Source organism: Aethalodelphis obliquidens, unplaced genomic scaffold (assembly GCF_003676395.1).
Source record: "Aethalodelphis obliquidens isolate GAN/ISIS:26980383/991018 unplaced genomic scaffold, ASM367639v1 scaffold95, whole genome shotgun sequence".
In the NCBI taxonomy this organism is placed as follows: domain Eukaryota; kingdom Metazoa; phylum Chordata; class Mammalia; order Artiodactyla; family Delphinidae; genus Aethalodelphis; species Aethalodelphis obliquidens.
The window spans coordinates 2,091,469-2,117,588 of record NW_020838039.1 but is presented as its reverse complement, the minus strand read 5'-3'; the positions used below and the strand labels follow the sequence as shown (position 1 = coordinate 2,117,588).

Here is a 26,120-nt window from a genome sequence, read left to right as displayed (position 1 = left end):
AACCACCTAAATACACTCATTAATTCTGGTAGATTTTTTTGTGGCTTTTTGGGTTTTGAGGGAGACAATAATGCTATCTGAAAATATGAGTTTTATTTCTTCCTTTCTGTTTTGTATGCATTTTATTTATTTTCTTGCCTTACTGCTCTGACCAGCGTGTCCAATACAATATTTAACATAAGTAGTTTGAGCTGAGACCTATTTGCTATTCCTGATCTTAGAACTAAACATCTCTCACCATTAAGTATGACGTTAGCTCTAGTTTTTTTCAGTGTATCAGGTTGAGGACATTATCTTCATAATTTGCTGAGTGGGTTTTTTTTTAATCATGAATGACAAAGTTTTTTCAAACTCTTTTTCATATACTAAGATGATCATATGTTTTTTTCTTTTTTTGCCTGTTAATATGGTGAATTACATTGATTGCTTTTCAAATTGCAAACTCTGCATTTCTGGAATAATCCCCACTTGGTTATGGTGTAGTAATTCATTCAAACATAAAAATATAGACAAGAATTGCAAGACATTTGAGAGGAGACTCTAACATGAAAGAAAAGACCAAAATAAACATGAAAAAAAAAAGGCACGCGGAAAGAAGAGAGTACAATGAACAGAGAAAATATTCAAAAGTAGCATTGGTACCTACAGTGAGATAAACTACCCTAGGAAAAATAACACAACACTGTATATTTTTAAAAGAATGATACAAAGAACTTAAAAGAGTTCCTGTAATTAAAATTTTTTTTTAATGACATTAAAAAATTTTCCGGAAAAAAGAGCAGAAAATTAAGAAGGGGGTTGGGGGAGAACATAAGAAAATTAGAGGATCAGCATGTGATTGATGGTAGTTCCACAAAGAGAGAGCAGAGATATGGGGCAGTGGGGGCGGATAGGCAGATGAATTAATAGTGACATTACAAGAAAATTTCCCTAAACTAAAAAGCCAGAATTTCCAGTTCCCAGCAGAATGATATTAAAAAGACTTATATTATGCTCATTATTGTGAAATTTCAGAGCACCATGGACAAAATGGACAAAGATCCCAAATGTTCCACTGAGGAAACAATTTACATACAATGACTCAGAAATTGGAATGGTCTCAAACTTTCCAACTACAACCCTGAAAGTAAGAGACAATGGAACAGTGCCTTTAATATTTGATGGGAAATACTTTCCAACATTATATTTAGAACAAATATATTTTTAGACATTCAAGGGTCTACTGGAGGATGTATTCCATTAAATTAAAAGAGTAAACTAGAAAGAAAAAGGCGTAAGATCCAAAAATAGGAGATCAAACACACAATAAAGATAAGAGGAATCCCAAGACAATGTTGCAAAGAAACTGCAGATGCTATCTACACAGCAGGCCTAGAAAGCAGAAAGTCCATACTGCAGCAGAAGAATGGAAAGCTCTAGGAAGAATGTTTCGGGCGGGGGGGGATTTTTTTTTTTTAATTTGAAGGTAACCTGGGTTTTACTGTAGAAAATTAACAACAATCCATGGATAATGTTAAATATTTTAAGAATAGTTTAAAAATATATAGCAATTTGTCATTCCATAGGCCAGACATACTAAATAACTTATGTTTTAAATTGTTGTGGTCATCTTTAAAAAACAAAATATTTTGAAGGACTTCCCTGATGGTCCAGTGGTTAAGACTCTGTGCTCCCAATGCAGGGGGCCCGGGTTCAATCCCTGGTCAGAGAACTAGATCCTGCATGCCACAACTAAAGGAGACCGCATGCTGCAACTAAAAAAAAAAGATCCCACATGCCGCAACTAAGACCCGGCACAGCCAAATAGACAAATAAATAAAAAATTTAAGAAAACATAAAACAAAAAAACAGAATACCTTGGAATAGTTGTCACAAGATATTAATTAGCATATGTAGGAATTACAAGATAAAATGTGAAATTAACAAGGACAATTTTTAAAATTATCATTTCAACTAGAAATTAAAAGTCTTTAGAGTGTTCAATTTTCATCACCATCATTGTTATATAGCCCTTGAAGTGAACTGAATTCGATTCTGGATCAATTGCAGCAGACAACATTTCTTCCATTTCCTCCTGAGAAAAAGGCTCACCTTCTGCAGTCATATACTTGATCAGTTATTCCTTAGAAACCCATATTTAGCTGGATCTAATACCTCAAAAGCTTGAAGTAGGATCTTTTGGAATTGGTCTGTATCTTCTTTCCAGTAGTACTTCAGTCATCACCGGAAGAAATCTTTTGAATCAAATGTATCCAGTGGGTTCTTCTTTCCCTACCTCTGCAATCAGATCAGGTAGCGCTCCAGAAAATTAGTTAATTTGCCTAATGTGTCCAATCTTACTGAGAGCAGATTTGTGTTTCTAATAGACAATTTAGAGATATTTAGCTACATAGAAAACTGGGCAGATAAACAAAAAAGAGGCAATTACTTACTCTAAGAGGAAAAGAAAATAGTACAAGAAAAGGAATATTCTGAATATAAATGAATATACTAATACAATATGTGGCTCCGTTTTGAGCAATGACATGGTCATAATCATTATAAAGGTGGAATTTTTTTTTAAATGCATGTCTGATACTGTAACACCCAAGCTTCATTTTGTTTAATATTTATTTATTTGGCTGCGTCAGGTCTTAGTTGCAGCCCTCGGATCTTCGTTGTGGTGCAAGGGCTTCTCTTCAGTTGTGGTGCACAGGCTCTAGAGCGCATGGGCTCAGTAGTTGCGGTGTAGGCTTAGTTGCCCTGCAGCATGTGGGATCTTAGTTCCCCGACCAGGGATCAAACCCGCAACTCCTGCATTGGAAGGTGGATTCTTAACCACTAGACGACCAGAGAAGACCCATAAAGGTTGAATATTAACATAAGCAAAAATAATGATAATTGTACAGGCAAAATGGGAGGAATAAAAGTCTAATGGATGAAACATAAAGCTGAAAAATTTTTACTGTAATTGCATTTATTTAGCAAATGTTTATAGAATACTAACTATGTGCTAGGCAGTAAATGCTTCACAAATGCTATTCATTTAATCCTCATATTGGCTCTATGAGTTGGTACTATTACTTTTTTTTTTTTTGGCTGCACTACACCACAGCTTGTGGGATCTTAGTTCCCTGACCAGGGATTGAACCTGGACGCTCGGCAGTGAGAGCGTAGAGTCCTAACCACTGGACTGCCAGGGAATTACCAGGTTGGTACTATCATTAATTCCAATGTGCTGATGAGGGAACAAAGTCACAGAAAACTTAGTTAACTTCCCCAAGACCAGTGGTTCTCAGCTGGGGGTTACATTTGGCAATGCCTGAAGACATTTTTAGTCATTATAGGTGGGGTGAGGGTGCTACTGGCATCTAATGGGTAGAGACCAGGGATACTGCTACACATCCTACAATGCACAGGATAGCTCCACACAACAAAAAGTTATCTGGCACAAAATGTCAATTGTGCCTGTTAAGAGACACTGACAAGATGAACAGAAATGGTGAGTAGCAGAGCTGCAATTTGAATCCTAGCAGCTCTTTCCATCTTACTACGTTGCCTGTCAATAGCAGCCCAAACATGTTATTTAGAAACATGAAGGTAATATCAGAAGAAAGAGCTGGAAAAGTTGAAAGTAGTTGCCTGTATGGAGAGATAACCTTGGGTGGGGAATAAAGGCCAATAGAATATTTTTGTGTGTGTTGTTAGTTGTTGGTTATTGGGTTTTGTCGTTCTTGTAGAAGGTCTGAAGAACTACGTGAATTATATTTATTTTTAAATGTTAAGATGATTATGAACATTCAAATCATAAACTAATTTTAACTTAATCATTTTTTCTCATTTTTCGAAGTGTTTAGTAATACGCAGTTTATAAGAGCTGTCTCTCAGTAAATTTTGTTTGAATAAATGAAAAGAAGGAAAAATATTCATGAAGGACAGAATACACAAAAAGAGAACTTTCATCTTGATTGACATCTTGCATATCAAGTTCTAACTTGCAACATAATGAAGCATTTCAGACAGAAAATCCTGAAGATCCAGATTCCTAATGGAAAAGCTATTTCAAACCTAATTATAAGCAAACAAGAATAAACAGCTTTACTAGATAATGATAGATTACCAACTCTATCATTACATATATAAAAGCATCCATAATAGAGGAACAATGAAGTTATTTACAAAAAAACAAAGAAGCATTGAAAGCAAGTGAAATAAGGATGACTGTTATTATTCCTTTTTTTTTTTGGCCATGACACGTGGCTTGCAGGATCAAACCCAGGGCCCGGCAGTGAAAGCACTGAGGGATGACTTATCTTTAATAATTATTTTTAAATTCATAAATATCATGTAATCTTTAAAAATCCATATAGAAAATACAAATCTAACTTGGAAGCTCACCAAACCCCCAATATCTTGTACCAGTAACAATACATCTTTAACTTAACAGGATATACTGCAGAGAAAAGGAAGATGCCAAGTTCATGTCACTACTAGAGCAACAGATTGGATCAATAGATTATCTCACTCTTTATTCTCAGAGAAAACAAAAGCCATCTGCAAGAATCTTCCCCATCTCTATTTCGTCCCCCACAACTCTATTTTCTTCCTTTGGCTATCTCTGTTTAAGGTTCTGTATGTGTGCCTGTTTTTCTCCCTGACTATGTAATTTCACATTTTCAAAAAGCAAAAAAGACATCAAAATGTATACAGTAATTAGTCTTGCTTCTGCTGCTGTCCACATTCAGTCCATTCCTCCCTGTCCCCTAGAGGTAACCATTTGTAACAGCATGGATTCTCTTAGTATTTCTTCATGTAAATACAAGCAAATTGAGATATGTACATATATGAATATATATATATATATATATATTCCCTTTTATTTCCCATATGTACTGTTCTATTTCTTGCTTTATTTCACATAAAAATACTTTGAATAAAATTTAATTATGGTAGCTAAAGTCTGGCCATCTTAGAGACACTCATTGTATAACAAATGAGAAAATTTCAGTCCAGGGAGAATATGTCTCTATTAAAGAGATGTAATTATTATTTAACAATTATTTAACAACTATTAAATAATTACTTAACAATTTTAAAAAGTTTTTCAGTTCTCAGGTATACTAAGAGAAAAATATTTTTAAAATCAAGTGTACACTTTCTATGTTTTTAGAAGTTACTAGGTGGGCTTCATTGGTGGTACAGTGGTTAAGAATCCACCTGCCAATGCAGGGGACATGGGATTGAGCCCTGGTCTGGGAAGATCCCACATGCCACGGAGCAACTAAGCCTGTGCGCCACAACTACTGAGCCTGCACTCTAGAGCCCATGAGCCACAACTACTGCCTGTGTGCTACAACTACTGAAGCCTGCGTGCCTAGAGCCCGTGCTCTGCAACAAGAGAAGCCACCTCAATGAGAAGCCCGTGCACTGCAACAAACAGTAGTCCCAGCTCACTGCAACCAGAGAAAAGCCTGTGTGCAACAATGAAGACCCAACACACCCAAAAAAAAAAAAAAAAAAAAACTTACTAGTTAAGCCAACTCAATAAAAATTTGTACCTAAACAAATCGTATGTTTAGAAACAAAGTCACAATTAGACCTAACAATATCCCTTGTACTAAATAAAAATAAATCAGTGGTTTTAAAAATTGGCTAAATTTTTTTATCATTTTCTGTACTGCTAAATAGTAATTACTTAAAATTTCAATAATATGCTTCTTTATCAAAGATTTTAATCTCATATTAAAAAATCATTCTTGATATAGTCAAAGATCATAAAACAAATGCTAAAAGCTTAAGTAAACACATTGAATTCAAATGTTTTCGACAAGATTTTAATGGGAAATTAAGGGGCTTAGAACTGTGTAAATAATTAAAACCTCCCACCTTCTTTCTACTATTTCCCATCCCCCAACCCCATGCAACCTGGACGGCTCATTTGGAAACATATTTCTTTGAGTGGAGCTCAGAATGGGGACTTGGTAGAGGAGAGAAAGAAAAATGCAGCACATAACAACCATCCACCAAGTTAACTCGGGAATACTACTCTTCCCACTGCTCCAGCAAGGCTGATTTGGCCTGGAGCTGTGAAATCAAAGGAAAGTGAGTCCCTCTGTGGCCCTTCCAAGATTCTTCCCAAGACCAAAGCCTATTTTATACTCTCAGTAAAACCACTATTCTATGGCCAATAGTATTTGAATGAATGGTTTTCTATTCCAACGCAAATTAATACTATCTTTGGGATATATATTAAATTCATGAGTGCCTTTTATTTCAAGTGAGAAAAGAAATTACTTTGAAAATAGAGAGATGACCCAGCAGATAGTCACAAGTCATTGCACCACGTCTGCTTGAATTTTTTTAAGGCATATAGGCATACCCTTGTCTCAAATAAAAGACTACTGAAAGAAAGGAGAAGATCAGCTGAACGCCTTAAAACAGGGAACGACGTGACTTCCCTGGCAGTCCAGTCGTGAAGACACTGCAGGGGGCGAGGGTTCCATCCCTGGTCAGGGAACTAAGATCCCGCATGCTGCTCAGTGCAGCCACAAAAAAAAAAAAAAAACAACAGAAAACAGGGAAAGAAAAAATTTAAACATATATAAAATAATTGGAAGAAATTAAAACAGAAACTAAATAAGCAAAGAAGGCATTTGCCCCTTACAACTTTCCAGAGGTTAAAAAAGAATAACGTGCTATCAAAAATATGATAGACCACATTCACAGAAAGATAGACAAGATGAAAAGGCAGAGGGCTATGTACCAGATGAAGGAACAAGATAAAATCTCAGAAAAACAACTAAATGAAGTGGAGACAGGCAACCTTCCAGAAAAAGAATTCAGTATAATGATACTGAAAATGACCCAGGACCTCAGAAAAGAATGGAGGCAAAGATCAAGAAGATGCAAGAAATGTTTAACAAAGACCTAGAAGAATTAAAGAACAAACAAACAGAGATGAACAATACAATAACTGAAATGAAAAATACACTAGAAGGAATCAATAGCAGAATAACTGAGGCAGAAGAACGGATAAGTGACCTGGAAGACAGAATGGTGGAATTCACTGCTGCAGAACAAAATAAAGAAAAAAGAATAAAAAGAAATGAAGACACCCTAAGAGACCTCCAGGACTACATTAAATGCAACAACATTGGCATTATAGGGGTCCCAGAAGGAGAAGAGAGAGAGAAAGGACCCGAGAAAATATTTCAACAGATTATAGTCGAAAACTTCCCTAACATGGGAAAGGAAATAGCCACCCAAGTCCAGGAAGCACAGAGTCCCATACAGCATAAACCCAAGGAGAAACACACTGAGACACATAGTAATCAAATTGGCAAAAATTAAAGACAAAGAAAAATTATTGAAAGCAGCAGGGAAAAATGACAAATAACATACAAGGGAACTCCCAAAAGCTTAACAGCTGATTTATCAGCAGAAACTCTACAAAATGAGAAGGGAGTGGCATGATATACTTAAAGTGATGAAAGGGAAGAAGCTACAACCAACATTACTCTACCCAGCAAGGATCTCATTCAGATTCGATGGAGAAATCAGAAGCTTTACAGACATACAAAAGCTAAGAGAATTCAGCACCACCAAACCACCTCTACAACAAATGCTAGAGGAACTTCTCTAAGTGGGAAACACAACAGAAGAAAAGGACCTACAAAAACAAACACAAAACAATTAAGAAAATGGTCATAGGAACACACATATCGATAATTACCTTAAACGTGAATGGATTAAATGCTCCAACAAAAAGACACAGGCTTGCTAAATGACACAAAAACAAGACCCATATATATGCTGTCTACATGAGACCCACTTCAGACCTAGGGATACACAGACTGAAACTGAGGGGATGGAAAAAGATATTCCATGCAAATGGAAATCAAAAGAAAGCTGGAGTAGCAATACTCATATCAGATAAAGTAGACTTTAAAATAAAGAATGTTACAAGAAAAAAAATAAAATAAAATAAAAAATAATAATAATAAATAAAAATAAATAAATAAATAAAGAATGTTACAAAAGACAAGGAAGGACACTATGTAATGATCAAGGGATCAATCCAAAAAGAAGATATAACAATTATAAATATATATGCACCCAACATAGGAGCACCTCAATACATAAGGCAACTGCTAACAGCTATAAAAGAGGAAATCGACAGTAACACAATAATAGTGGGGGATGTTAACACCTCACTTACACCAATGGACAGATCAACCCAAATGAAAATAAATAAGGAAACAGAAGCTTTAAATGACATAATAGACCAGATAGATTTAATCGATATTTATAGGATATTCCATTCAAAAACAGCAGATTACACTTTCTTCTCAAATGAACATGGAACATTCTCCAGGATAGATCACATCTTCGGTCACAAATCAAGCTTCAGTAAATTTAAGAAAATTGAAATCATATCAAACCTCTTTTCTGACCACAACACTATGAGATTAGAAATGAATTACAGGGAAAAGAACGCAAAAAACACAAATACATGGAGGCTAAACAATACGTTAATAAATAACCAAGAGATCACTGAAGAAACCAAAAGGAAATCAAAATATACCTACAGACAAATGACAATGAAAACACAATGATCCAAAACCTATGGGATGCAGCAAAAGCAGTTCTAAGAGGGAAGTTTATAGCTATACAAGCCCACCTCAAGAAACAAGAAAAATCTCAATTAAACAATCTAACCTTACACCGAAAGGAACTAGAGAAAGAAGAAAAAACAAAACCCAAAGTTAGCAGAAGGAAAGAAACCATAAAGACCAGAGCAGAAATAAATGAAACAGAAACAAAGAAAACAATAGCAAAGATTAATAAAACTAAAACCTGGTTCTTTGAGAAGATAAAAAAAAATTGATAAACCACTAGCCAGACTCATCAAGAAAAAGAGGGAGAGGACTCAAATCAATAAAATTAAAAATGAAAAAGAAGAAGTTACAACAGACACCATGAAAGACAAAGCACCCCAAGAGACTACTACAAGCAACTCTATGCCAATAAAATGGACAACCTGGAAGAAATGGACAAATTCTTAGAAAGGTATCACTTTCCAAGACTGAACCAGAAAGAAATAGAAAATATGAACGGACCAATCACAAGTAATGAAACTGAAATGAAATCTTCCAACAAACAAAAGTCCAGGACGAGATGTCTTCACAGGTGAATTCTATCAAACATTTAGAGAAGAGCTAACACCCATCCTTCTCAAACTCTTCCAAAAAACTGCAGAGGAAGGAACACTCCCAAACTCATTCTATGAGGCCACCATCACCCTGATACCAAAAGCAGATAAAGATACTACAAAGAAAGAAAATTACAGACCAATATCACTGATGAATATAGATACAAAAATTCTCAAAAACTACTAGGAAACAGAATCCAACAACACATTAAAAGGATCATACACCATGATCAAGTGGGATTTATCTCAGGGATGCAAGGATTCTTCAATATATGCAAATGAATCAATGTGATACACCATATTAACAAATTGAAGAATAAAAACCTTGTGATCATCTCAATAGATGCAGAAAAAGCTTTTGACAAAATTCAAGACCGATTTATGATAAAAACTCTCCAGAAAGTGAGCATAGAGGGAACCTACCTCAACATAATAAAGGCCATATATGACAAACCCACAGCAAACATCATTCTCAATGGTGAAAAACTGAAAGCATTTCCTCTAAGATCAGGAATAAGACAAGGATGTCCACTCTCACCACTATTTTTGAACATAGTTTTGGAAGTCCTAGCCATGGTAATCAGAGAAGAAAAAGAAATAAAATAAATACAAATTGGAAAAGAAGAAGTAAAACTGTCACTGTTTGCAGATGACATGATACTATACATTGAGTATCCTAAAGATGCCACCAGAAAACTACTAGAGCTAATCAATGAATTTGGTAAAGTTGCAGGATACAAAATTAATGCACAGAAATCTCTTGCATTCCTATACACTAATGATGAAAAATCTGAAAGAGAAATTAAGGAAACACTCCCATTTACCATTGCAACAAAAAGAATAAAATACCTAGGAATGAACCTACCTAGGGAGACAAAAGACCTGTATGCAGAAAACTGTAAGACACTGCTGAAAGAAATTAAGATGACACAAACATATGGAGAGATATACCATGTTCTTGGGTTGGAAGAACCAATATTGTGAAAATAGCTATACTACCCAAAGCAATGTACAGATTCAATGCAATCCCTGTCAAATTACCAATGGCAATTTTTTTTTTTTTTTTTTTGCCGTATGTGGGCCTCTCACTGTTGTGGCCTCTCCCATTGCGGAGCATAGGCTCTGGACGCGCCAGCTCAGCAGCCATGGCTCACGGGCCCAGCCGCTCTGTGGCATGTGGTATTTTCCCGGACCAGGGCATGAACCCATGTCCCCTGCATCGGCAGGCAGACTCTCAACCACTCCGCCACCAGGGAAGCCCACCAATGGCATTTTTTATGGAACTAGAACAAAAAATCTTAAAATTTGTATGGAGACACAGAAGACCCTGAATAGCCAAAGCAGTCTTGAGGGAAAAAAACGGAGCTGGAGGAATCAGACTCCCTGACTTCAGACGATACTACAAAGCTACAGTAATGAAGACAATATGGTACTGGCAGAAAAACAGAAACATAGATCAATGGAACAAGATAGAAAGCCCAGAGATAAACCCACGCACCTATGGTCAACTAACCTATGACAAAGGAGGCAAGGATATACAATGGAGAAAAGACAGTCTCTTCCATAAGTGGTGCTGGGAAAACTGGACAGCTACATGTAAAAGAATGAAATTAGAACACTCCCTAACACCATACACAAAAATAAACTCAAAATGGATTCGAGACCTAAATGTAAGAGCAGACACTATAAAACTCTTAGAGGAAAACATAGGAAGAACACTCTTTGACATAAATCACAGCAAGAACTTTTTTGATCTACCTCCTAGAGTAATGGAAATAAAAACAAAAATAAACAAATGGGACCTAATGAAACTTCAAAGCTTTTGCACAGCAAAGGAAACCATAAACAAGATGAAAAGACAACCCTCAGAATGGGAGAAAATATTTGCAAACGAATCAACGGACAAAGGATTAATCTCCAAAATATATAAATAGCTCATGCAGCTCAATATTTAAAAAACAAACACCACAATCCAAAAATGGGCAGAAGACCTAAATAGACATTTCTCCAAGGAAGACATACAGATGGCCAAGAAGCACATGAAAAGCTGCTCAACATCACTAATTATTAGAGCAATGCAAATCAAAACTACAATGAGGTATCACCTCACACCAGTTAGAATGGGCATCATCAGAAAATCTACAAACAACAAATGCAGGAGAGGGTGTGGAGGAAAGGGAACCCTCTTGCACTGTTGGTGGGAATGTAAATTGATACAGCCACTATGGAGAACAGTATGGAGGTTCCTTAAAATACTAAAAATAGAATTACCATATGACCCAGCAATCCCACTACTGGGCATATACCCAGAGAAAACCATAATTCAAAAAGACACATACACCCCAATGTTCATTGCAGCACTATTTACAATAGCCAGGTCATGGAAGCAACCTAAATGCCCATCTACAGACGAATGGATAAAGAAGATATGGTACCTATATACAATGGAATATTACTCAGCCATGAAAAGGAATGAAATTGGGTCATTTGTTGAGACGTTGATGGATCTAGAGACTGTCACACAGAGTGAAGTAAGTTAGATATAGAAAAACAAATATTGTATATTAACGAATATATGTGGAACCCAGAAAAATGGTACAGATGAACTGGTTTGTAGGGCAGAAATTGAGACTCCGATGTAGAGAACAAACATATGGACACCAAGTGGGGAAAGCTGCAGGGGGTGGGGGTGGTGGTGGGATGAACTGGGTGATTGGGATTGACATGTATACACTGATGTGTATAAAATTGATGAGTAATAAGAACTTGCTGTATAAAAAAATAAATAAAATAAAATTCAAAAATTCCAGAAAAAAAAAAAAGTGTATTTAAAGTAAAGAGATGATGGGCTTCCCTGGTGGCGCAGTGGTTAGGAATCCGCCTGCCAATGCAGGGGACACGGGTTTGAGCCCTGTTCCAGGAAGATCCCACATGCCATGGAGTAACTAAGCCCGTGCACCACAACTACTGAGCCTGCGCTCTAGAGCCGGCGAGCCATGTGCCTGGAGCCTGTGCTCCACAACAAGAGAGGATGCGCAATGAGAAGCCTGCGCACCGCAACAAAGAATAGCCGCCTCCACCTAGAGAAATCCCCCGTGCAGCAACGAAGACCCAACGTAGCCATAAATAAATAAAAAAAAAAAGTAAAGAAATGATATTGAGTTACTATGCCTATATATATGAATACCATAAGAATGGTTTATATATAACAACTGTTGTCATATTTTTAGCATGTGAATCACAAAATAACCACTTTCAAAATGCGTGAATAAAGAGATTCATTTTTTCTTTTTTAATTTATTTAATTTATTTATTTTTGGCTGCATTGGGTCTTTGTTGCTGCGCGCAGGGGGGCTACTCATTCATTGTGTTGAGCGGGCTTCTCACCGCGGTGGCTTCTCTTGTTGCAGAGCACAGGCTGCAGGCGCACAGGCTCAGTAGTTGTGGTGCACAGGCTTAGTTGCTCTGTGGCATGTGGGATCTTCCTGGACCAGGGCTCAAACCTGTGTCCCCTGCATTGGCAGGTGGATTCTTTACCACGGCACCACCAGGGAAGTCCTGAGATTCATTTTGAAGTCTGTAAAAAAAAAAAAAAAAAAAAGATAAGAACTGTAAAATATAGATTTTATCAGCTCTCTAATTATGAAAATTAAATCAAGATTATTCCGTGAAAATTATGTATAGTCACAAGCAGGAAATTGAAAACAAAGAAAAACAGCAAGCACTTTATCAAAACTCCATCAATGATATTTCAGTCACATGAAATCCCCCCAAATGGGTGTTCTGTCTGAACAAATTTGTATGTTCACTCTTGTTCAGTTTTGTGTAGCCAACTTATCTTTCTTTGAGTTGTTTGTCATCATGTGTATGTGTGCTATTTTGGTGAAGATTGAGATGTAAGAATTTGAAATTCTTTATACAATCTATATCTGTAGCTTTGAAGAGACTATCAATTTTAAAAATCATTATTAATAGGAATAAAAGCATAACATAACAGTTGAACTGAATGTTCTTATATGTTACTAGTTGGCACTGATAAATTTCTAGAAATTATGAAAACATGGTAAATCGCTCTTCAAACCCTGAAGTGGTGTGTGAACCAAAAGATTTGCAGAACTGATGCCCAAATAGAAATTAATTTTCTGTTAAAATATCATTAATCAGGTGTCAAGTATAATAGGAATTCTCAGGAGCATCATAGTAAATCTGAAAGTTTTTTCCTTTCTCTTCAAAAGTACAAGAAATATTTATCAACTGTGAAAGTGAAAGTAATAACAAATATCCAATCCATTTATGAAAAAATAGAAAAATAAACCAAAAGTAATCTCTAGCTCTTTCAAAGTCAAAAACAATCCCTATTGGGAAGAACAAACTTAAATGTCCAAGGCAAAATAGCTAATACATATTTGTTTATGTTGTTAGAAGTACATTATAAAACTATATTATTTTCAAGGGCTAGATGCCATATTACTAATATAAACATAGGATTTTCAATATATGATTTACAATAGTCGTATGAAACAGACAAAATTAAGCAACAGTTTTTGCACATATAGTGCAAATATTATCAAGACTTTGGTTTTACCAAAACTATACAGACTTTAACTTCATTCATGATAATATCAAATTAACTACCCTGGCTCTTTGTTTTCCCCCCCAAAACAGGCCTCTTGTGCCTCCCTCCCTCAGTAGAGTGATATCAACCAACAATCAACAAAGATTAATATTTTCTGAAGACATTGTGTATAAGATACTGTGCTCAGCATTACACGGGAATTTTTCAAAGTAAAATAGAAGCGCTATTAAATGACCTTCACTTAGTCAAACCACGAGATTAATGTTCTCTATTCCCTCTGTAAGACACACAGACTGAGGTCTGTGGCCTTTTGAGGTTTACTAATGGGCTATATCATTGTATACGCACATTTATCCTTCCTCCAGCTGTTAACAACTACCAAGAGCCATCCATTCATTCCCTTAATAGTGTCTGAGTACCTACTATGTGACAGGCATCGTTCTAGCAGTTAGGGACACAGGAGGGAATAAAACAGACAAAAATCCTGCCCTTATGAAGCTTACATAAAAATCAATTGTTTTAGTTTTCCAAACTCTTAATGTTAGTTATTCTTGCTAATGTAATTAGGTAATTTAAATTTTATATACTTTATTAAGTATAAAAGATATTTTTCCTATTGCAAATGAAGTTGAAAGTGGTTAATTTTATGTTATGTGTATTTTACAACAATTTTAAAAAGTTGAATGCTACAGAAAGGAGGCTGAAACATTGCTGAAAGAAATAAAGAAGATTCAAATAAGTGGAAAGACATCTCATGTTCATGGATTGGAAGGCATTAAAAAATTAAAATGTCCATACTATTCAAAGCAGTCTACAGATTTGATGCAAATCCTATGAAAATTGAAATGACATGTTTACAGAAATAAGAATACCCATCCTTAAAATAAGGTAAAAAATATAATAAAACAAAACAAAAAGAAATAATTATAAGTAATAAAAAAAAAAGAAAAGAAAGGCAAATTACTGCCACAAATTACCAGAAGCAAGAAAACTGGAATATATTATACAAATATAGAAATACTCTAAGTCATATTATTTCATGAGTATCCTTAGGTTCTGTGTTTCCTTTAACAAAAGACAAAACAGAAAATTGTAGATTTTGCATTTGAGAAGGGTTTATGTAAAAAAGACAACCTGGAACTCTAAACAGCAGATTCATGGTCAGAAAGGCCTTGACCCAGCATCAAAAGATTTGCTAATGAATGCATAATGATAGGTTTTTAGTAAAAGTAAAATGCCTAAGTTATATATGTATAATTTTTTACAGTTCCCTACTTACACTTTTTAGATGAACCAAAGGACTGCTTAGCTTCAGTTCTCCAAGACAAATTTCCTCTCTTCATGTGGTTGTAAAGTGTGGCAGGTTCAATATTTCTCCCATTTATATGATATCATAAGCCTGGATTTGGCCCTAAACTGATAACCAGTTTCCATAAATAAGACCATTTTTCCTCCTAAGTTTTCTTTTAGACATTACAGGGGAGAATGAAAAAATCAAGGCAATCAACTTTTGAGAAATTTTTTACAAAGTGATCCTTTATTTTATTAAACATTCCAATTCCACCTAACAAAGCCTTTTCTTGTGCAGCAGCTCGCTCTCATCAGACAGTGTAAAATCACCCTCTTTAAGACAAAACATAAACTAGAAAGCTTAACTTCTGATTTGGTTTCCATTTCTGGGAACACACAAAGAAATCAAGATTAACAGTCATGAATCCTAAGGCAAGTCCCAGTAGGTCAGATTTAGATGACAGCATATTCACATTAAATTACTTTGTGTATGTTGAGACATGGCTAAGTTTCAAAAAGCAGAAGGGCTGTGCTTATTTGCCATACTCCCTTCAACCAAAGTGAAGAGGCAGTTACATAACTTGCCAGGACAAGTAGTAGAAATGAGTCAGACGGGACCAGCCCTAGAAAAAATTGTGAATTAGGCAGTTTGACTTCAGTGCCACACCCCTTTAGTACTACATATACTTCTCTGATCCCCTCCCTTGGTATCATCAGCCCTAAGGGCCACCCTCATACCACATACCTCTTCCCCACCAAATTCCTTTCTCTCATTCTTTCTCTTCCACTCATAATGAAACTAGCTTCCCCTCATTCCTCCTTCCCCTTCATTAATTAAAATTTACCTCTCCAGTATCTCTCGCCCTCCAGGTTTAAAGTGACAACTACCTAATCTGATAAATCAATCATACTAATATGCAAAGAGAGAAAGCTGGAAGGTAAAGCTTCAAACTTTTGATGGTAAAGCTTCAAACTTTTAAAGTTAACACCTTGTAGTTTAACTCATTAGTGACTAAAAGTGAGAATTACCAGCTGAGGCATTCAGGGGAGAGAAATATTTTGAGTCAGGTAGAGCACTTGGCAAATCAAGCAGGAGTAGGGTGAATGCTTTTAACCTAACAGGGTGCCAGCCCTAATCAGAGTAACTAATAAGCCCTGGTCAGTTTGGGGCCAGTAGGGGGAAATTGGAAAAGAGCCAAGAATCTGGTTGGCAAAGAAAAGCAGAAGATACAGAAGCACCACAATTAAATTTTTCTGACTTAACCTTTCATAGGACTGGCTAGCCCTGGCACCTAGTAAATATTTTCTAAAGTTCGTCTTCAGAATGAAAGAGATTATGTAAAATTTCTTTCTCATTTACACTAAAACACTAATTCCAAAAATCTGTACAGCTGTGGTTATTACTGTTATTTGATTTTTTAAAACAGTGCTTTAAAGTTCACAAATCGTTTTCATACGTGTATTTCATATAATCCTATTGAATACTGAAAGAACATTACAGGCTATTATATGTGGAACATATCAGCTATTCTTATTTCCTTCACTTTATAAAAGAGGAAAATGATGCTCAAAGAAGTTAGGTGACTTGCCAAGGTTTGTACTTAGGTCTTCTGAGCGCAAATGCTGTGCTCTTTCAGTGTACTGAGCTACAAGGCTGCCTCCCAATGTTTAGAGTTATCTTTGCCATTGCTGTCATGTAACTCTACATCCTAGGGGAATTCTCACATTTTAAAGAGAGTTCAGCTACCACCAAAAGAAAATAACCTGCCTATTCAACGGACCTGAGGGTAACTGTAGTCCTATCTGGTTTCCATTGCTGCATTTTTTCCCTAGCTAATTCTTGGTTCACTTGGAAGTGTTAGTACTGCCTCACAAAGTCTTCCTTAAGCACTGTCAGAGTTTGTGCTCCAATTACCTGCTCATGTTTTGGTGGATTACTTATCTTGCTTCTGATTCTCACCTGGGCAAAGTTCCCATCACAGTCCTTACTCTGTAAGCAAGAAAGGATAATATGTTTCTGGGCTTAATGGTGGAAAAAAACACTAGCATAGTTAGTACAAGCCAGAATACAAATATTTTATATTGAGATGAACATAAGAAGCCAGCTGGAAAAAGACTGCTATTTACAGATTTAGATTAGCCTAGAATTCATTTCAACCTTTGAGGCGCCCCCAGGGAAGTCCCTGAATTTTTAATTTAATTTAAATTTAATTAATTTACAAAAATTTTTTTCTCATGATGAAAACTTTTAAGATCTACTCTCTTAGCAACTTTCAAATGTACAATAGAGTATTACTAACTATAGTCCCTTTGCTGTATGCTACATCCCCATGACTAATTTATTTTCCAGCTGGCAGTTTGCCTTTTAACCCCCTTGGCTTTTTATAGAAAAGTAAACATGGGACTTCCCTGGTAGCACAGTGGTTAAGAATCCACCTGCCAATGCAGTGGACACGGGTTCGAGCCCTGGTCTGGGAAGATCCCAAATGCTGTGGAGCAACTAAGCCCGTGCACCACAACTACTGAGCCTGCGGTCTAGAGCCTACAAGCCACAACTACTGAGCCCGCGTGCCACAACTACTGAAGCCCACACAACTAGAGCCCGTGCTCCACAACAAGAGAAGCCACCGCAGTGAGAAGGCTGCACATCACAATGAAGAGTAGCTCCCGCTCGCCGCAACTAGAGAAAGCCCGTGTGCAGCAACGAAGACCCAACACAGCCCTAAATAAATAAACAAAGAAACAAATAAATAAATAAAAGTAATGGAGTGTGAATTAAAAAAAAACAAAAACAAAAGTAAACATGCTTTTTGTGAAGATTTTAAATAAAAATCCTCATAGAAACCACTGTTAATAGTATACATATATACATATACATAGATATAAGTACTTGCCATATACATATACATAGATATACACATATACATAGATATATATGTATATATACATATATATGTATATATATACATACATAGATATATGTATGTATATACATATATGCCATATACATAGATATACATATACATAGATATAGATATACATAGATATAAGTACTTTTGCCATATACATAGATATAAGTACTTTTGAAGAGAAATCAGATCATGCTGTACAGCCACTTGATTTTGTCAATAGGTAGTATATGTGGGTGACCATAGTTAATTTAAGCAATCCACCATTATGGACATTTACTTTGTTTTTAGTTTTATTTATTTTTTATACAGCAGGTTCTTATGAATCTATTTTATACATATTAGTGCATACACGTCAATCCCAATCTCCCAATTCATCCCACCACCACCCCCCACCCACTCTCTCCACTTAGTGTCCATACGTTTGTTCTTTACATCTGTGTCTATATTTCTGCCTTGCCAACTGGTTCATCTGTACCATTTTTCTAGATTCCACATATATGTGTTAATATACAATATTTGTTTTACTCTTTCGGACTTACTTCACTCTGTATGATAGTCTCTAGGTCCATCCACGTCTCTACAAATGACCCAATTTCACTCCTTTTTATGGCTGAGTAATATTCCATTATATATATGTACCACATCTTCTTTATCCATTCTTCTGTTGATAGGCATGCTTCCATGTCTTGGCTATTGTAAATAGTGCTGCAATGAACACTGGGGTGCATGTGTCTTTTTGAATTATGGTTTTCTCAGGGTATATGCCCAGTAGTGGGATTACTGGGTCATATGGTAGTTCTATTTTTAGTTTTTTAAGAAACCTCCATACTGTTCTCCATTGTGGTTGTATCAATTTACATTCTCACCAACAGTGCAAGAGGGTTCCCTTTGCTCCACACCCTCTCCAGCTGTTTTTAATTTTATGACTATCAACAATACTGCAAAGAATATTCTTGATTATATCTCTGGTCATGTGTATAAATATTTCTATAGGATAAATTTCCAAAATGGAGTAAGTTAAAGGATATAAACATTATAAATTATGAAAGACACTGCAGTTGCACTCCCAAATGGAATAAGTCAACTTATAATCCTACCAACAATGATGAGACAATATCTATTTCACATATTTTCACCAATATCAGATATGTCTTTAAAAGTATTTTTCTAATTTGATAGTATTTTTCTAATTTGATAGTTATAAATATCTCATTTTGTTTTAATTTTTATTTATACAGTTGTTTTATTTTTAAATATTCATTGCTTTTCTGAATTTCTTCTTTTGTAAATTCCTTATTCATTGTCATTTTATTACTCTATAGAAGCTTTACATGTTATGTAGTAAAATTTCCAAATTCTTTTAAGGTTTTGGGGGACAAATGGATAGCTGCTGCTGCCACCAAAATAAATTCCATATGGATCAAAGAATAAACTGTGAAGGCTATATATAAAAGTTCTAGAAGAAAACATGGGATAATATTTTTGATAACAGAAAATAGAATGGCTTGTAAGCATATAAAAAGATGCTCATAAGAGAATGGAAATTATAGCTGTAATGTGGTAGCATTTTGTATCTATTAGACTGGCAAAGATCAAAAAGTTTGATGATACTGTGTTGGTGAGGGTGTGAAGAAACAGAGCACACTATCAAACTTTCTATCTGTATTAGGATGACTGTAACTTGTACCACTTCTTGGTTTTGTCTACCAAAATGTAAAATGTTACTCTAACTCATCTTTTATTGCTTCTAAAAGGTTTTCTATTGATCCCTGGAGTTTTCATATAATTTGCAAACAGATGACAATCCTAACATTTTCAGTATTTAATTTCTTGTTTCTATTCCATATCTAATTTCATGGGCTGTCATTGCCTTACATGGTGTGATGGTGGGCATTCTTGGCCTTGTTCCTGACTTCAGCAGGAATAAGTACAGTGTTTCATTATTCAGCAAGTTTCTGGCTTTGATATAAAAATATATTCTTTAAAAATTTTTATTAAGGAATGATGCTGGATTTTACAAAATCCTTTTCAATATCAATTAAGACACATACAGCTTTTCTCCTTTGACTTATTAATATAGTCAACTATATGAATAAGTTTTCTATTATTGAATTATTCTTATATACCTGGCATAATTCCTCTTAACTTTGGCATGTCATTTGTAATGTAGTTCTAGTTTCTATTGTTAATATTGTATTTTAATTTTATATTATATCCAAAAGGAGATTAACCTATAGATTTCTCTTTTGTGTACACTTTATCAGATTTTGGTATCACAGCCATTTATTTTAAAACCAGCCTTTCAGCTCATACAAAACAGAAGGATTACTGGTGAAAGAGCCTTGAGGGCAATCACCTGAAATGGTCTTAATGCAAAAAAAAAAAAAAAAGGAAAACTGCTCATAACACTGTGGTTTGTCTACTTTTGTGAAAATTTCCAACACTATACTCTTTATACTTTCTTTCTGACATGAATTCACAAGTTATTCCAAGTATTATGGATGTTGCTTTTCTTTCTAATACATACATGAACTTTCTCTCAGTGGCAAACAGCGGCTGATGTTCCATGAAGGTTTTTATTCTCACGAAACTACCTCTCCCTCTCTACCTTACCACTCTGATACTTCAACCAGAACATTTAAAAACTACTTCAGAAAATGGGGGAAAGCCTGGGAAAAGGGCTCCAATCCTTCATTTCTGTCTCTAGTTCAACTTGGCTGATCTTCTCACTGTTATTTACTTTCACCACTCTATTCCTGCTGTTGCACTTTGGTTTTACTTTGTTTCCTTCAAATGTCTTTCTTCATCTTTGCTTCTTTCATCCCACTCCCTACCCTTCAAAGCCCAGTTTAAATTCCTTTCCTCCTTAATCTGACTAATCCAGCCCTTTCTACATAACACAGACTTTCTCTCATTGACTACTGCACTCAGTCTTTGGCTGCACATTCTAACTATAATCTCAAATTGTTTCAAGAATGCTAGTTTTCTTTCTTAGGCTCTGTGATTATCTCCTTGAGGGCAGAACCCTTATCTTAAAATTCTGCTGTGCATTTTCTATTGTTTAGCGCTGTGAGTAATCACATTCAGTGCACATTTGCAAGGCATATTTGACTGAACACATCCATCACAGATATTCATTTAGTAAATGAGATAATGAAAACTCAAGGCTCGCCAAAGGTAAACCATTACTATTAATCCCCTCATTCATCATACGTGTACAGCAGCCTCAGGGGCTAGGGTTGCAGCTCTAACTTTGCTTCAGATCTCTCCATTTTGGAACCAGCCATGAAGTTAAGTTTCACCTAGGGCTCAACATTAGGGGTCCAAGACTAAATTAACTCAGTAAGACTTCCTTGTAAATTGTTGTAACCCAAATCTTTTAGCTTGCAGGAGGGTCATAGCTGCTAGGACATACTTCTGCCAAGTTGTAATGTGTAGTCCTATAGAAAAATGGATGCCTTTATTTTATTACATTTTGTCAAACATTTTACTTATTTTTTTTAAATTTAGGATTATCTGAGCTTCAGAAGGAAAATTACAAGAATTTATACTTTTTTTTTTTTTTTTACAAATATGAGAATGTGAGTTTTCCTGAGGGCATTTGGGGTTTACCAAGTGTTGCCACCATACCTTTGAAGATCATTTTACAACTGTGGGAATACTCACCGAGATGTTTTCATTGACCCCGCCATTTCCAAGTCGCTATATTGCTGCAGGGAGCTGGCACAGCCCTGCTCTTTCTCTCATTCTTCTTCTCCTCACCCTTTCAAAGCCCAAATCCGCCCGGTGGGAATATGGAAACAAGGCTGGAGGCAAGGGAGGGCAAGGGGGGAGGGGTTATTTCGATTGACAGAGGAAGAGCAGGGCATTTTTCACTCTCCCTCGCACTCTGCTGGGCCACAAAGTTCTGTTTCTGAAGTTGGAAGTGTGGGGGCGGTCGGCTGCATTTTCAACTTGGCCAGAAATTAGGAGCCCACCCCGCAGGGGCTAAGAACTTCGCTGCCAGGCCATCAACCTGAGCGTCTGGCAAGCCAGAAGAACGCGAAAAGCCAGGCCCAAGGCTCCGGTTGTCATGGGAACCTGGGCGCCTGTCTCCCCGGCGACCTTGTCCCTAGGGAGGGGGCGGGGCTGGAGGGCCGTCGGGCCAATGAGGCCGAGGGGACGGCGGGGTCGGAGATCCGCTGTGCTCCGGGAATCCGGGGAGGGTTGATTGACATGAACTGGGCGGAGCCGGTGCGGGCGCGTGAGATGTAGCCCGAGTGGAGCGAGTAGCTCCGGCAGTCGCGGCGCGGCGAGGGTGACACATCATGATTACATCCCCTAGAGACCGTCTTGCTGGCGAGCAGCACTCCCTGGCTTCCCGGTCCGCCTCTGCCGCCTCGGCAGCGCTCGGAGCCGGCTGCAGGAGTTGAGCCGTTCCGCACCACAGGGTTTGGCGAAGCCCTTGGAGGCGTACGGGGCAGCAGAGGGCCGGGAAGGGTGCGCGAGCGCTCGAAGGTCAGGCGGTCGGCCGGGGTCGCGGCTGGAGGGGCGTTTCGGAGGCGTGGAGGAGGAGGAGATGCTGCTCCTCTTTTCCCCCTCCCCAGGCTCCTTCTCCAGCTCCTTCGGCCCACGCTCGCAGCCGCTTGGGGAAGAAGAGGTGGAGGCTCTGGGCGCCCGCGGGGGCTGCCGGCTGCCCACCCCGACGCCGCGTCCCCGCAGCCCTCGTCCCGCGCTCCAGTAGTAGGACCGGGTCTCCGGAAAAGCGGGTAAGGACGAGAGCTGCCTTGGGCTCTGGACTGCGTGTGCGGAAAGTGCCCAACAAAGTGCACCGCGCTCGCTCTCTTCCTCCTCTCTCTGCTTTTGCCCGAACCCCTAAAATCCACCCTGTTGCCCTGGTGGAAGGAACTTTTTTTGGTTGGAGTGTTTTGGTGTGTTAGGTGGGGGTGGGGTTACTGGGGTGGGGAGGGATGAGATGATGTTTTATTGTGAATTAGGTAGATTCACCTTCTCCGCGGAGGAAAGTCGGATTCTCGGGAATTAAACCCCAGAGGGGGTAAGAGATTGTGGGGTAATAGAGAGTGACATTGCCCCATCTTGCTACTACATCTCTGCTCTGTGCGTGCTAAGGGAAAGGGCTCCCAGAGTCTGTTTCTAATTTCTGTAAATGATTGTGGACATGGTGTGGTTAGAGGCCGCCGAGAAGAATGTGTATATGTAAGGGCTCGGAGAAGAGGGGGTTGGGTGGTAGGGAAGAGGGGGCAGAGGGAGAGACACTGCCTGATGCAAGCTCTTTTATTGCTTTTCTCTGAGTGGAGCTAACCACCCCTCTCCCTCTCTCCTTTACTCATTACAAGATACTGTAGTACCGAAAGCTGGAAAGCTAAAGTTTGGTAGAAGCAAGAAAGTTTTTACAAAGTTTAATTTCCCTCTGTTATGAATACACTGGAGAAGGGGGAATGGGGAGAAATATTACCACTAAAATAGGTTAACAGCAATACAGTTTTCAATGGCCTTACACATATATGATAGACACCTCCATACACTTCCAACTAATCTCTTGGACAGCCTTGTGTCATTTTCGTTTAATTGCATCTTTGAAATAACAAACGCGGTGACTTCATGGGGAGCTGCCTGGAGCTGAGTTTACCTCTCAGAAAATGGGGCAATCGGGTTTGTTTTCAAGGCGGGGACCTAAATGAAATGTAGGACACCTGATCTGTGGGTTGAAGAATGCAGGTAACTAATTAGACGGATTTTAAAATTTAGATCTACAGAGTTTACTAAAGGATGGGGAAAAAATGGAAGTCGTTGTATTATGAAACAAGCGTTGGTATTTTCCCAAATTCTTGTTGACTGGGTTGGGAGGGTCAACGTGAAAACTTGCTTCCTGTTCATTGGCTGTTTGTGTTGGTGCTATGATACAAATTATTTCTTATGTTAATATCATTAGCATTATTTATTAAGTTCATGCATGTATTGATTCAGTAAATTCGTACAGAGGCGAATTGACTGCTTTATTGTCCAATCTTAAGTTTATTATAGTTTTTTCATAATAACTTTGTATTCTAACTTTGATGTTCTAGAGGCCTTGTGGAAGTATGTGTTGGGGAGATGGTAGGATGGAAGGTGGAATTAAAAATAGAAAAAATATCTAGGGTTAGTTATTAAGAAAAGGAACTAATTTGAAGTGTGTTTCACTTTTACATGAACTTTAAAAAATTTTTTATTTATTTAATTTTTATTGGAGTATAGTTGATACAAGAACTTTTAAAAAAAATCTATTATGTAGGTTTGAATTTACATTTGTCCCACCAAAACTTTTACTTGCATGTAAAGCCTGCTGTTTTTTGGAGGGTGATTACCAGCATCTGAAAATATTTATAAATAGATTTTCATGTCACAATAAACACACATACACAAACCATTAAAACCAGTGTCAATTGCAAAGATGGATTTTGATACTATGGTGGGGTCAAAAGTTGTAAAACTTACATTATGTTTTTCTGGAGGCATGCCTCAAATGCAGGAAGTGAATGTGAGAATTGGCTAATTGTTTTTGGTAGATGATAGGTATCAATCTTGAAATGAATGGAATTTATGTATTTTTTAATTAAGAAAAACAGGTCAAATCCTTGCTTTATTCTGCTTTTAATAGGTCAGGGATTGGATGAGGGGCATTGTAACTTCCCCTATATCAATTGAGTATGTATTTTTCCAGCTCATCTTATTGCCCATTCCAAATGAGCTAGAGAAAGGGACTACTGAGAATAAGCTGCTGCAGCTTCTTCCTCTTTTTTTTTTAACATCTTTATTGGAGTATAATTGCTTTACAATGGTCTCTCTCTTTTTTTGACAAGAGTTTGACATTATTAAATAAACTACAAAATATTTTTTGTGGTATAATTAAATTGTAATTAATACCAATTGAAATAGAAAGGAAACACTGCCATACTCCAAGCCTGTGCATTTTAGGAGTTACTCCTGTCAACATTTTCTTATTTTGGAATATGCTTTGGGAGAAGTCTGTGCCATTAATTAGAATAGAGAATTGAAGGTTTTCTCCTCTCAGGCCTCTGATGTAACCAAGTGTGACTCATTTGAGTTAATGTCCCTTTACAGTGCTGGAGCCTGAAAAAGGAGAAAGGATATTGGGTCTCAGAATAGAAGGATTAGTGCTGATGGGAAGGGTGAGGGTCTGTTGCTCTGGATTTCCAATTTTTTCCACTGACAACTTTTCTTAATTTGAAAATTAAGATAGGTTGAACAACCCAGGAACTGGATTTAAAAAGCTTTTAATGAGTAATTAATATAGAACATCAATGATCTAAGTTAAAGTTACATAGTCACTGTAAGCATGTCACATCAAAACTGTGGTCTGTAAACTACTCCACGAGGAGTAATCCCAGTAATCCTGTGAGTCTAGGGGGCAAAATGAAAATATCTTTAAGACCCCTGTCTTATTCTTGTTTAGTGTCAGTCACTGTGAATAAGCATACTGTTCTATCCTGTATGAAGAATGTATGACTATAGCTAATAGATTGTGAGGCAGTAGGAGACCAATTACTTAACTTCTTAGGATAGAAAGGCAGCAACTTCTAAATGGTCTAGTGTTGAGGCTGCTGTAGATTTGAACCACAGATGAACATGTTTTTCCCCGGGTTTGCTATCAGGTGCTTAGGAAATACAGGAACTGGTTTAAGCACCTGTTTAAGTGTGTTTGCCTTATCCTGTGCTCCACCACTGAATCCTGCTTTTTCTTTATTTTTCTTTGATTCCAGTATGAAAATTTATTGAAACAAACTTCCTCAGAGAGAATTCTGCTGTAGTATATAGAATGTGGACTTTACTGTCAGAGAAACATGTGTCCAAATCCTAGAGAACATCTTTAAATTTACTTTCCACATCTCTAAATAATTTAATAATATCTACTTCCCAAGGTATGTTGGGGATGAAATTAAATAATATATGCAAAAGTGGCAAGTGCAAATTGACACTCAGTATTTAGTTTATTTCCTTCCTTTCTAATCTCGTTTACATAATTGAATAACATTCAATAATAGCAAAAACTTATGATTGTACACCCAAATCATTCCTGAACATGTAACACACCAGAGCCCTCAGGGGTTTTGACTTGAATCTGTGTTGTTGGAAGGCCCTCTTTGCCTACCAG

The 26,120-nt window shown here is 37.1% G+C and overlaps 1 protein-coding gene across 1 annotated transcript in view; it reads left to right on the top strand.

The window, feature by feature from the left end:
* The first annotated feature begins 22,239 nt into the window (after positions 1–22,239).
* The window catches only part of PTPN13 (protein tyrosine phosphatase non-receptor type 13), a 235,368-nt gene continuing 231,487 nt past the window's right edge, over positions 22,240–26,120 (top strand). The window contains exon 1 of the mRNA XM_027095877.1: positions 22,240–22,716. The gene's annotated coding sequence lies outside the window, so the exon portion shown is untranslated. The remainder of the gene's footprint in view (positions 22,717–26,120) is intronic.